Source organism: Trichosurus vulpecula, chromosome 4, assembly GCF_011100635.1.
Source record: "Trichosurus vulpecula isolate mTriVul1 chromosome 4, mTriVul1.pri, whole genome shotgun sequence".
In the NCBI taxonomy this organism is placed as follows: Eukaryota; Metazoa; Chordata; class Mammalia; order Diprotodontia; family Phalangeridae; genus Trichosurus; species Trichosurus vulpecula.
The window spans coordinates 305,272,435-305,287,349 of record NC_050576.1 but is presented as its reverse complement, the minus strand read 5'-3'; the positions used below and the strand labels follow the sequence as shown (position 1 = coordinate 305,287,349).

General features: G+C 37.7%; 1 protein-coding gene and 1 pseudogene across 6 annotated transcripts in view; both read right to left on the bottom strand.

Moving 5' to 3' along the window:
* The window catches only part of ENOX1 (ecto-NOX disulfide-thiol exchanger 1), a 706,159-nt gene that overhangs the window by 227,596 nt on the left and 463,648 nt on the right, over positions 1–14,915 (bottom strand). The gene's annotated exons all lie outside the window — the stretch shown is intronic.
* LOC118848539 lies at positions 11,842–14,246 on the bottom strand (annotated as a pseudogene).

The following is a 14,915-nucleotide window of genomic DNA, read 5'->3' as shown; positions in this document are numbered from 1 at the left end:
CTATCCCAAAGAAAGAGTTCCGACAAGTTCTTAGGATCAACGCAAACTGTGCAGACATGACCAAAGTGGAATATTTTGGCTCCCACTGATAACAGCAAAGGCATCTTCACTTAACTTGATTGTGGCCCTATTCAGAAGATAACATTGTTCTTGAGTTGTAAAAAAGTGGTCTCATGATTCTGCTGGGCTGAACAGATCCACCAGCACCAGGTGAAGAGTATGTGGAAAGAAAGCATGGTTTATAATCATTGGAACATAGTGGCACAGGCTCAGGAGTTAATGACAGCTTGACATCCCAGAAAGCCCCTTCATGCTTGGGAGTTTGATGTCATGGAATGCTGCTGGAATGTCTTAAAAAGTGCTGCCTTTGAGGAAGAAAAAAATGGCAGAAATGAAATAATCCCAGGAAGACTTGAAGCTTTGAAAAAAATGGCAGAAATGAAATAATCCCAGGAAGACTTGAAGCTTTGACTTTCTTTCAGGGTGGGATAAACAATGGCAGTCAACATACATGATCCTGAAAGCTCCAATTAAACACTTCTACCACGTAACAACCTGATGAACTGCTATGATGAAGAACTTGCAAATTCATCTTCTGTTGTTTCCATGATTAGGGCATCACTGAAGTATGACACCATGCTCAAGAGTTCATTAAGAAGTCTTAATAAACACCTGGAAAATTCCAGGAGCAATGGAGATTCTGAACCAAAGGTACTTAGCTCAGACTGCCCGAAAATAAGTGACTGAGTTTCTGCGGTAGTATTTTCCACAATCAGACAACAATAAACTTGGGCAAGGTCAATTTTGCAAAGGCATTTCCTCTAACTAGAGGAGCAAAGAGCTGTAGAGACCAGATAAGGGAGTTGCTTAAGTAAACAGTAGCCTGCACAAAGTCTCACCTTAGAATTAGGCTTTGTCACCAGTACAACCAGTGTGATCCATCAGGTAGGTGGAACTGGTCTGAGGACACAAAGTTTGATCATTTCCTGAAACTTTTCTTTGATTTTTCCCCTTTGAACCAAAGGTAAACTAACTGTCAAGTGAAATCCTATAATGACTGAACATGATCATAGATTTAAAGTTGAAAGGGATGGAGAGGAACCTTAGCAAAACAATGGATGAAAAATGAACATTGACCATGAGGAATAGGTTCATGTAGAGGGCCTGGAAACTGAGGTGGTAACAGAATATTTGTACCTCGATCACTAACTCAGGCAAGAAAACATCATGGATACAGAACAGATGAATGGAAACAAAATAACCTGGATGAATTTCAAACACATATATAATATTGAACAATAAAGAAAATATTCATGAAGATCAAAGCAAAAATGTTCATCTACATTGCTATGCCTACAGTGTGATATACACCAGAATACTGGTCCAATTAAATTCCACATTCCAAATTAAGGTCCCACTATGCAAGGCATATATACAGTCAAGAGGATTGGGCTCAAATTATGCCTCTGAAACTTAGTAGCTGTGTCTCCCTGGACGTACCTTCAGCAGCACCCTAGTACTTATCTACTTAAGAAGAAATAGTTCTAATGATGAGGGGGCATTCCACACCAGGAATCCTCCACACTGAGGAGATCATGGATCTTTTGCATACATGCATATTGCAAAGCACTGAAGTAGTAGGTGCTGAGAATACAAAGGCAATCTTCACCCTCCTCAAATCTCTGCCCTTAGAGCTTATATTGGTGGGAGGAAGGAGGATGATATGCAAATAGATAAGATTAATATTGTATAGGAATTGATAAAGGCAAAAGAATAGTCATAAGACTCTGGGAAATAAAGGAAATCATAAAAATTTTTTTGCCCCATTATATGGTAACAAAACTGCCAACTAAGAGGAAATAGATGAATACTTAATATAAAATATTAACAAAAGAAGAAATAGACCAAATAACTTGATAGTAGAAAAAGAAACAGAACAAGTCATAAATGAAATCCCAAAGCAGGGGAGAATGCCTCCAGGACCCAATAGATTTACAACTGAATTCTTTCAAAAATTCAAAGAACAATTAATTCCAATACTACACAAAAATTGTTTGCAAAAATAAGAAAAAAGATATCCTTCTAATATCTCTACAACACAAAATATGGTCTTGATAACTAAGCCAGGAAGGGGCAAATCAGAGAAAGAAAATTTCAGAACAATGTGCCTAATGAACATTTTAGTTCAAAAAAAATAAAATAAAAGATTAGCAAATAACAACCTATTAGAAAAATTATACACTATAACCAGGTTGGGTTTATATCATGAATGCAGAGTTAAATCAACATAATGAAGAATTTAAATATAACAAAATATGTTGACAATATAAATAATAAAATGTGATCATCTCAATAGATACTAGAGAAGCTTTTGGCAAACTCCAACACTCATTTCTATGAGTCATAATAGAGAGAGTACTGGGCTCGTCTAGAAGTCGCAGGAATAAATAGACTTTTCCCAAATATAGTACATAGCAAGATCCAAGAGCAAACTCTATGTATAACAGAGAAAAGCTAAGGGCTTTTTCCAGTAAGATTAAGGGCAAAAGGAAGGATGAGCATTATCATCAGTCCTATTTGCCATAATGCTAGAAATGTAGCTACAACAATAAGACCAGAAAAAAAGAAACAGGAAATACGCACAGGCAAAGAGGAAACAAAATTACCATTTTTCCCAGATTTCATAATGATAACTTTAAAAAACCGTAGAGGGTCAACTAAAAATTAATTAAAATAACTTCAGCAAAGTTGCAAGATAAAAGCTAAGTTCACATGAATCATTAGTATTCCTATATATAACCAACAAAAAAGAGCAGGTAAAGCTAGAAAGAGAAATTCCATTCAAAATAACTACAGAAGCTAGAAAATAATAGAGAATGTATCTCCTAAGGTTTTTCCAGGGATTACATGAATCTAACTATAAAAAAACTCTGAAGAAATAAAGACAGACCTAAATAATTGGAGAAACATTCATTGCTCATGGATAAGCCAAGCCCATATAATAAAATACAATGTTATTTAAATTAATTTACTTATTCAGTAGAAAAAGAAGATTTTACAGACCTAGAAAAATATAATGAAACTCATATGGAAGAACAAAAGGTCAAGAATATCAAAGGTAATAATGAAAACAAGTGGGAAGTAAAGGGTCTATCAGTACCGTATCTTAAACATTACCAAAACCATTAAAATGATTCATACTAGTGAAAAAAGACAGAGAAAGAGGGAGGGAGGGAAGGAGGGAGAGAAAGAGAGAGACACAGAGAGAGAGAGAGACAGAGAGACAGAGGCAGAGAGACACAGACAGAAACAGAGACAGAGAGAGAGACATAAAGAGAGTGGTGGTAGAAATTAGACATAAAATACGCAGAAGCCAACACAGTAGCATAGTGTTTGAGACACCAAAAGACTCCAATTACTGGGAGAAGGACTCACTATTTGACAAAAATTGCTGGGAAAAATACACAGCAGTCTGGAAGAAACTGGCTTAGACCAAAACCTCATAATATACGTGAAGATATGTTTCAAATGGGTATATGACACAAATATAAAAATCATATAATAAATTAGAGGAGCAAAGAATTACCTTAAGAAAAGAGTTCATGACTAAACAAGTCATGGAGATAAAACAGATAATTTTGCTTCTATAAAATTTAAACATTTTCACACAAATAAATCTAATGGGAAACAAATAACTGGGGAAAATTATTTTCAATATTTCTCTGAGAAAGGTCTAATAACCAAGATATGTAAGGACCTGGTTCAAATTTATAAGACTGAAGGCAATTTCCCAATAGACAAATGATCAAAATATATGAAAAGGCAATTTTCAACAGAAAAAAATCTGAGCTATCAACGATCACATGAAAAAGTGTTCTAAATCATTAATAATTACAGTTCTGCAAATTAAAGAAAATTTAAGATTCTACTTCACACCTATCAGACTGGAAAAGATGAAAGAGTGAAATGACCAATGTTGAAAGGGCTGTGGGAAACCAAGGATATCAGCACACTACAGATGGAGTTGTGGGTTGGCTGTCATTCTGGAAAGCCATTTGGAACTGTGCTAAGAGAGCTAGTAAACTATATATAACTTTTGACCCAGCAATGCTACCTCTAGACCTGTACTTCAAAAAAATTAAAGAAAGATAAAAAGGAAATGTATGTACAATAATATTTATAGCAACTCTTTTCATTGCAGCCAAACAGTGGAAACCAAGGAGGTATTCTCCCATGGGGGAATGGTTAAATAAATGGTGGTATATAAATGTAATGGAATGCCACTGTGCCATAAGAAATGATGAAGTGGTCTATTTCAGAGGAAACTGGGAGGACCTCTATGAAGTGTTGCAGAGAAAAGTGAGCAGAAATAGGAGAACAATTTATATAATGATAACATTATAAAGAAAAGCAACTTTGAAAAATTTTGATCAATGCAAACATAAATCACAAGTTTAAATGAAAAATGAGACACTTCACTCATCTCCTGACCTAGAGGTGAAACTAAAATGCAGAAACAGATTTTCTGACATGGCTAATAGAAGAATTTCTTTTGCAGGTCTGTGCAACTATGTACTGAAGGTTTTAATTAAAACATTAATTGCTCAATGAGGGTAGATGGGGAAGGGAATTTTTATAAGTTTATTAATTGAAAAAATGAAAATAAACTTTTTTTAAAAAAAGAAAATTTGAAGAGAGACAGCATTTTAATACGGGGAGGTCTGAGAAATCTATGGAAAAAGTGACAAATGTGCTAAACTTAGAAGGCAGAAAAAGACTTGAAAGGCAGTAATGAGGAAGTACATTCCAGGCACTGGAGATAGATTTCATAGATGCAAAGGAGTGGGAGATGGTATACTAAGTTCAACAAACAACAATTTGGTTTGGTTTGAACACATGGAAGGAAATAATATGAAATAAAGACAGAAAGGCAGGTTGGAGCCAGATTGTTAGAATTCTTAAATGGTAGATCAAGGATTTTGTATTCTATCTTAGAAGCAATAAGGTGTCCCTAAATGGTTTTGATCAGGTCAAAACTTGTGTATTAGGAAGATTTTTTTTCCCCTCAGAGCTATGCAAAGGATGGCTCAGAATGGTGAGACTGAAGAGAGAGTAGTAAAGAAATGATGACAATCCTTTGAAGACATGAGGTTTTCAGCTAGGATGGTATCGGTGTGAGTGGAGACAAAGGAATGGATACAAGAGAGAGATCAATTGGAAATAAAATGTGCCAACTAAGTAGATTTGGGGGTAGGGGATTCGGAAAGAAAAGAGTCAAAAATGTTTTGGAAGAAGAGAAGATTGCATTCACGCAGATTGCAAAACGTCTCTGTGGAGCTGTATGACAAATGAGGTACTCTAGAGGGAGTTAGGGTTAGTGGATGTATTGGAAGAAAATATTGTGTGAAAAGACATCAGGCAGAATATGTGGTAAAGATGGCGGACACTAAGAGATGATGCTAAGTTAACAGATGTGATACCACAGCACTATAAACAGCTGACTGGGCATCTGAAAACTGCAGATGTGCCAAAGGTCTAGCTATTTGAACAGAGATGGAAACAATGAACACAAGATTGGGAACACTGACTGTGAGTGTGTATCTGAATCCAAATAACATGACATTGGCTTCCCCTTATAAGTTTCTAGTTCATCAGAGAACACTCTGAGAAATGTGTTAATGATATCCTGTAACTAAGTTGTTCTTATACTTTCAGTACTATGTGTAATGATTTCTAGTGGTTTGAACCAAGTTCTTTCCTAAGAAGCTTTCAGGCCACCATTGAAGGCGCCACGCCGGAAATTTACAACACAGCTTTCAGTAATGTCAACCAGATGATCAACGTAATCTTGAAGAATCCATTGTGACCTGAGCAATTTCAGCAAAGTGTCCCATGAAAAAATTATCTGGAAGATGTCTTTATTGATTCAATCATGTGATCTAATGTCAAATTATAAGAAATACATATTTTTTAGGATTCCAATGATCACCGTGTTTATATTTCTAGGGGTTGATTAAGGAATTAAACTGGAAGAAAGGAGGTTGGATTGCATTTGGGAGATCCTATAGCTACAGGACCAATATCGCATTGCTCTCCAGTGCAATAAGGCAGCTAAGTGGCGCAGAGGATAGAGTGCCAGGCCTGGAGTTAGGAAGACCTGAGTTCAAAGTGGGCCTTAGATGCTTAGTAGCTGTGTGACCTTGGGCAAGTCACTTAACCTTGTTTGCCCTAGTTTCCTCATCTGTAAAATGAACTGGAGAAGGAAATGGCAAACCGTTTCACTATCTTTGCCAAGAAAACTCCAAATGGGGTCATAGTCAGACATGCCTGAAAAATGAGTAAACAACAACTCCAGATGAAAGACAAATCTTTTTAATACAAACACTCTCTCAGCAATGCTAAAAGGCTACAAATCTTAGAGTACCTCAACCCCTGAAGAATAAAAATTACAAATAAAATAAAGGGTGACAGAGAAATTGGATAGTTAGGTGGCACAGTGGTTAGAGTGGTAGGCCTAGAGTCTGGAAGACCCCAATTCAAATCTGACCTCAGACACTTACTAGCTACATGACCCTGGGCAAGTCACTTAACCCTGTTTGGCTTAGTTTCCTCGTCCGTAAAACGAGCTGAAGAAAAAAAAAACAATGGCAAAACATAGAATTCGACAGAACTGAAAAACTACCAAACAACAACAAACAAAAAAGCAGAAATTCATGGTGGTCAAAATAAGTTGCAAAATATTTCTGATTATCAACTGATGCACAAAAAAAAAAAAAAACACCACAAGGGACACAGCATTGAAGAAATGCCTGGCTGAGAAATAAAATAGACTGATTATATGGTAAGAATAAGAAATAACAGCTGGACAGTCTGAGTGCTGAATTGATAGTCATGAAACTAGCACATTGGGTAGACCCACTGTGGAGGGTCTAGATAAGAACACGACTAAGAAGTGCACAGAGTGACATGGGAAAGATAGTCTGTGATCTTCACAGCTCAAATGCTATCTTCTGCATTCCTTTTCCTGATTCCTTCCCCCACTGCTATTAGTACCTACCCTTCTCATACTTATTTTTTGTATATTTTTGCATACCTGTATGTGTACGTGTTATCTTCCTGGATAGAATGTAAACTCCTTGAGGGCAGGATTGTTTGATTTTTGTCCCTGTATCTCTAGGACACGGAAGGCATGTAAAAATTATTTGTTGATGGCTTGCTCACTTGATTACAGTGACGGAGGGAATATTTACATCATTGAGAACACAATACGCCACATTCTCTTCTGAGACCATTTCTTTCTTGCACTCATTTCTATTTATAAGTGCTACAGCAAATACTCTAGCATTCTAGGGCCTTTTTTCAGTGATTCTATGAATGTGATAAAACTCCAGGTCTTTGCTATCATGTGAAGAATTAAGATCACCTGAAAGCAGGCAATATGAACTGTTGTAATAGGTCTGGGGTTTCTTTTGAGGGATTATGCTTGAAAGACTCCCTCAAGGTGACATTTTTCTTGAAAAAAAAATACAAATTTACCACCCCGTAGGATTCCATGTAGCAGAGAAGTGGGACTATTATGGTGGCATAGGGTTTCTGGGCATTTCGTTTCTGTCTAGGGCTATATTCTGTTGGTTGGCTAGCTCTCTCAAGCAAGAGAATCAAGAACATAAATAGTGTGTGTTCCCTTTCTAGGGTTTCATGTGCTTCAGGTCACAGTTGTTATGATGCCCCAGAGTCTAGTTTTAGTCTTATGATAAGGGAAGGTCTGTGATAAATTTGTTTTACAGGTTGAGTGGAAATTGCCTATCTGATCAAATAGCCTAAGATTGCTACTCACATCCTTTAAGGGTTTGCCACTTCGAGGCTAGGGATATGACACTAATACACACACATAACACCCTTTCAATCTAGAAAGGCCTCATATAAAAATGTTGCTACATGCGAGATATGATGCAATCATACTCAACCGGAGTAAAGTATATAAATATGTATCCTAAGTCATCGCCGTGTTTTTCAATATACTGGCCCACGCTGTAAATAGCAAGGTTATTTTTACTACATCATTATCAGTTACTGACTACCTATTGGGTATTGGATGGGTGACTCTCTTAGATTTTTATTATGGATCTTTCCACATTCCTCCACACAGTCAAGCTGTACTCAGCAAGCCAACTTCAGATTGAGTTTATGCCAATATTACCCATGCTGAAGAGTGTGAAGACACAAAGCATGGATTTACATACTGGGCAAAGTGTTGGGCTGGTTAATCTATATTTAATACAGAAAAGAAAATTTGCATCGGCCACACAGGCCCGGACAGAAATGTTCATTTGGGCTACTATGACCACTTTAGCATTATTTAGCCATGGTTTCATATATTTCAAGTCCACATTAAATGAAAAAAAAATTGCAAGTTCTTTGCATTAAAAAAAAGGCCAATCAGTTACCTATATTTGCCAATCAAACTACAGCAAGTCAACTGTAGTCTATCAAAAATTGAAAGATCACCTGGTTAAGAGGAGGAGATACATGATAGATGATAACTGTAATGTTTCAGGATTTCAGGGTGTAACTTTTGAGAAACTGTTGCATTAGAGGTGGTGTGGAGGTGACCCTGGGGTCTCAAGGCTATGTCAATGGAGAGACAAGCTCTGTCACATTGTGTTCGCAGAAGTTAGCCCACCATGACCCAAACAGGCACGCTCCCAGGGGAATTTAAAAATAATCAGATGAGGTTGTTTCAGCCATGTACATACAGCTCTTGAATAGAACATAAGGTAAATCCAAAAATATGTGAAAAATATGTTTGCCATGAGAGCTGCTAGCAAGCCTATATATGTAGGTTGCTGAGAAGGAACAGATAGTCCCAGAACTGGAAAATGTTACTTATCATCTGATGCCTGGTTCACTAAAGCAGTAGTGCCAAATGCAAATACAAACAGAGCTTTGTGGGCCACATAAATTAACATTATCTATGTTGTGCTGCGTTTTTATTTTGTTAAACATTTCCCAAATATGTTTTAATCTGGTTCGGACAGGATTTGGGAGTTCTGAGGGCGTTGAGCTTGACATCTCTGCATGGAGGCCTACGAGAATGATAGGCAGGGAAGCCAAGCCTATCCATGGTGATTTTTTTTCTGTCTGCCAATATGTCAGCAGTCAGGTTCTTGGTGAAGGGAAATCGTGTGGCATTCTACAACTGGAATGTTCACAGAACTGTGTGAATCAGGAATTTCTTCATTCACTATGTCAGGATATCACTCTCCCTTCCCACTCCCTTCCTTGCTTTAGTTCAGTTGGGGGATAGGATCTATTTCTTTATTTGAAATACCCATTTTGGTCCAGACCTGGAGAGACGTGTCTCATGTGTATATTCCTGAGGGCTCCTTGGAAGGGGTGTTGTTGGCCTATGTTTGCCTGTAACTAGAAGAAGGTGCCTGAGGAGCTCAGAATTTTGATCTGAGAGAGTTATATTCTGATGGGTACCCTTTCACTGAAACTTGGTTCTGGACCAGGTCCAAGTCACACTTTTCCTAAAGAGTAACACCATTTATTTTTATTGTGTCTAAATTATCCCCAGGGTGGCTAGGTGATAGAGAGCTAAGTCCAGAGTCAAGAAGATTCATCTTTGCTAGTTTAAATCCAGCCTCGGACACTTATTAGCTGTGTGACTCTGAACAAGTCCCTAACCCTGTTTACCTCGGTTTCCTAATCTGTCAAATGAGCTGAAGAAAGAAATGGCAAACTACTCCAGTATCTTTGCTAAGAAGACCCCAAATGAGGTCATGAACAGTTGGACACAACTGAAGTGACTGAATAACAACAGGAATGACCCTGCTTCTATGGAAGAACTAAAATTTAAAATGACCTTGATAATATGTAAACTGATCTGTGACCCTACCGAGTTCCTGAGCATCCTGTGTCACACTTGTCCACGTCCTTTTACATAGATATTTACTAAATGCTCGCTATGATCAGCACCGCGTTAAACGTTGGAGATACAAATATAACAAATGTGATAGTTCCTAACCTCAAAAAGCTTACATTCTAAAGGGAAAACACGCACACACATACACATGCACAAACACACAGGGGGAAAGTTGGCTACTGAAGAGGTGAAAAAAATCTGGAGATTTGATTTGAGTTCCAAGTGAACTGAGCATGGCTGGGGCCCCTCATGAAATGGTGGTCCAAGTGAGGGACTCACTAATTAGGGATTTAACTCTCTCCCTGTTTCTATCAGAATAATCAGTGTTGCTTCCATGGGAACCATTATTAAAATAAGGTTTAACTCCCCAGGGCAGAGATTTGTTCAGGATGGGAAGAGGTTTGCCCCAACATATTCAAGGCCTTCCTTCCTTTGACCTTGATGAAGAAGGGTGGGGTGGGGGAAGAGAGGATGGGTTCTTCAATAATAGATGAAACTTCATAAGCATAAGTACCCATAAAAATGGGTTATTTTAATGATGAATTTTTAAAGGTACATCCCTAACCTCTGAGGATGATTTCAGAAAAAGTATTTTGTCACATTAACTGCCTTCTCTGTCAGGGACAGAATGCTGGATGGTATAGACCCGGGGGTCTGACTCATTATGGATTTTCTCATATCTTATATGCTACTGATAATATTATGTGCTATATGTAAGTGATGACTGTGATATTACAGTCATAACCCTTAAATTAATAATAAGAACAAAAGAACTGCCATTCTGATTCACATCCAATATGAACTTATATGGAGGATAGGACCCGATTTAAGTGAATATATTATGAGCAACTATGCACCAAACTATACAGTCTTGAAGTCAACAAGAGGCAGTGTTAGAGGATGCGTGTCAACTGGACCAAATCCCATTCTATATTTCTCAGTCCATAAGGTATGTGTGTGTGTGTGCGTGTGTGTGTGAACATGTGTGTGCATGTGTGTGCACATGTGTGTGTTTGTGTGTGTGTGCACATGTGTGTGTAAGGAAGTAATGCTCAAGTAATATCAAATTTGTAGATTCTGCACATCTGAATTTTGTATAGTTTTCTTTTTTTTTGTTATAGCAATTTTATTGTTTCACTGGTGCAAAATCTTGATACTTGTGTAATGCATTTCCCCCTAAGTTTACAATACTGACAATTTTATACAAACTAGACAGATCACAATTTCTCTATTTTTATACGATTTAGAAGAAAACTTCTTTGATAAATATGCCCAGTGATGACTACAGGCCCCTAATAGATGCCCCAAAATGCAAAATATAAACTTCTGTTTTTAACCATGGTGCTTTTACACTCTCAAACATGCATTAAGATATTCTAGTTTTAGGGGAAATATTACACATAGCCTTGCCTTACATTTAAAGAAAAGCTCAAAATGAATTTAACATACAATATCCCTCCCACCCCCAAATCAAATCTCTTGTAAAAATTAAGAAGGACCATAGATGACAGACAGACAGTACTAGTCACTTCCTGGTTAGTACTCCCTAGGGCTGAATAAAATTACAGAAGCAACCACAAACAGTGACTATAAACAGAAAGAAAGAGACTTGAAGATCAGAGGAATTAAAAAAAAAAAACAATTCACTCACGCTATGTCTGCCGATCAGATAGACATTTGATGACCCAACTTGAAAACCTGTGAAGTGGATTAATTTGTTATGGTCCTGAAGGTGAGTGTCTGGAGGTGCTGAATAAAATATATTCCAGATAAGAGAAAGATAACCTAACGGCATTTCTAAAAGGCACAATCTATGGTGGGGGGGGAGGGTAGTGGTGGAAATACTCTAGTATAATTTTAAAAAATACTGTATGCAAATGGAAAGAAGTACAGCGTGTCTGCGTTTCTTCTCTTTAAAGGACCAGACCTTCTTAAATTGGCCCCACAGACACTGGTGATTCCCTCCTCAACCGCAAATGCTCCAGAATGTTGTGAAAATATTTGTTAATCTGTTCTGTTTCTTTGCTGGATTCAAGATTTGGAAGGTCTTCTCTTCTGAATAAGTTGATTCAAAAGCTGAATTGTCATTGCATCATTTTCCTTTTCATAAATATAGATATATCTGCTCAGAATTTCTATAAAAGCTGAACTTGCAGTGAGGAATCCATGTAATGATCTGCTATCTTCAGAACCTTCTTTAGGTATTCCTGTTACTCTCTTGCCTCTATGAAGCTCTTCTCCATTCTTGTCTGTGTTTCTGCCAGAGTGGAAGACATGGGCACATGTACTCACAGCCTGACCATGGTCTGGCTTTTTGAGCAGTTTGGAAGCTGCCAAGGTGCACTTTGTCTTCAAGGGCTCATGGGTTCTCTTTACTGAAGCACTTCATCCTCTCAAATGTCCTGATGATCAAGGTGATGGCAGCCATCTGGGCTTTAGAATCACTGATTTCATCTTCATACAGAGAAAATGCCTGGGACATAAATTCGTATGTCACTGTTTCATGGTTTTCAAAGCCAATTTCCCTGGCAGCTAGAGCCTTGAAGGAAAAATCATAAAGGCAGCTCTGTCAATCCTGCTTTGATTAAAGCACTGATAGTCTGATGTGCAAATGAAAAACATCTTCTGGCACTTCTTCTCCCATTTATCATCCACTTTGGAGTTTTCCTTGTAGTAATAAGCTAGTTGTTTTGCTGCAAATACCAAGGGAGGGAGTATAAAGCAAATGTGTTGGTTCCCACTGGCTCAAAAATGTTTCCATGCCATGTTTAAAATCAAGAATTGCTGATCAGGGCCATCTGACCACAAAAGATGAATGAATCTTCCCACAAGGCTCTGCTCATCAACAAAGTCTTTAAGGTCCAGGTCTTTCACAGGTTGATCTGGTTGGTCTCAAATCAACATTGATACTAGATTCATGATTGCATCCACCTGGTTTTGTGAGACAATTTCAGTGTTATAATCCAGGACATTACTAAGCACTTAACAACTCATACTCTTTCTAGAATCATAGTCAAAATACTCAAAGAGGGGATGAAAATGTTTTAACTTCAAAACTGTTAAAATGTTGTTATAGGTGTCAACAGGTATCTTCAACAGCTTCATAAGCTCCTTTGAAACTGCAGTGCTAGTAGCAATATGTTCTAGATTTAGCGTATTAAATATTTCACTGTTGTTTCTAACACTTTATCAACACAATCCACATGATCTGGATAGCACATCATGGCAAGGTTAATGAGAGATACTTGTAAAGACACAACATCTTCTGAAGGCATGTCTTGTCTAGACTGTATTATAGTGGCCACTTGCTGTGAAAATATATCAAAAAAGTTTAATATCTGCTGGGACTCCAGATCCACCTTCGCAGTGAGCAAAGAAAATTAATTTGTCAATTAAAGCAATGACTATGTTTTTCACATTTACATTTTGGTGTAACTCAACACAGGCTTGAAGAAAAGGGTTCAAGATCTGTAGATGAAACTCATCAGGGAAGACCTAAATAATATGCTCTATGAGAAGCATATCCACGAGTACATCCGTGGCTTTAGCCAAAGCATCCCTGCAAATTACAACTTGTTCCAAGATACCAGTCAAAACAGTCTGTTTACATTCCTCCACATTTACACCTTCCAACTGACTGAGAAGGACCAAATTTGTTCCCACTAGAATTCTAAGTTCCTCTCTTTCCCGTTCTCCTTTCTCTCTATCCTGGCCATGTCCTTGATGATGCATTTGCACCCAGAGCTTGTTCATTTCTGAAATGTTTAGTAGTACAAAATTCATAGAATCACTGATGTCGCCAGTTGTTTCTTCATCTGTTGGCTCTCCTTCTTCTGGCAAAATGTTTCTTGTACACTGAAGAAGACAATTTTTAAAGAGATAGACCTCTTAAGGGATGCTGTCCTCCATGGCACATGTCTACCAAATATTTCCAAATATCTTTTCTAGACTGAGGAAATGACTTGACATAAAAAACTCCCAGTGTAATAAGTAGACAGTCGTGGGATAATATTTCCATTGTACTATAAAAGTTCATAGAGATCTGCTATTTTCCTTCCTTTGGCAAATTCATCTGTCAAGTAGACCTCCAAATAGTGTAGTTCATCCGAAATAGCCACAAAGTTCATAGCAGTTCTCTGGTGATAACATAGGTATTTAAAGTTCACCTAGCATATTAAAGGCATGTTTCAGAGGATCCATAAGCTTGATTTTCTCTAGGCATTGTTTTTTTCTGGAATGGCTGAACTTTCACAGACTGAATAGCTTTATCTAGGAGCTTTTGCTGTTCAACTTGCAGTGACTGCTTTGTTATAGGCATGGTGACTGCCTGGAGCCTGCAACAAGTAGCACCAGCCTGTTTAGCTGTTTTTCAATCATGTCTAACTCTTCATGACCCCACTTGGAACCTTCTTGACAAAGATCCTGGAGTGGTTTGCCATTTCCTTCTCCAGCTCATTTTGCAGATGAGGAAATTGAGGCAAACAGGGTCAAGTGACTTGCCCAGGGTCACACAGCTATTACGTGTCTGAGGCCAGATTTGAACTCACAAGGATGACTCGGCCTGAGTCCAAGCCCATTACTCCATTCAATGCACCACCTAACATCTGAATTTACTCCCCTAAAATTTTTTTGCTTCCCTTGTTAGATTTCTAAATCTTCCTCTTCATCTTGGAAGGAAAATAGCTAGCAAAGTGCCATTAATAATGATTTATAGGCAAGTTAGCCTGCAGTGGTTAACATAGCCTAGTCATATAGAAACAGGAAGAGAGAAAATCATCTGGAGTGAGACAATGATGCACCAAGATAGAGCGCAAGAGAAATAGATGCCCAAGATACTGATAGAATACTAGAAAAAAAAAAGTTAGGCTCCCCCTTTCGTGAGAAATGCACAATTTTTGCTAATGTATTTCCTAGAACAGAGCATTCAACATGCTCAAGAAGGATTGTCTATTTATTTACTCAAAGGCGACAGATCCCATGGTATTAA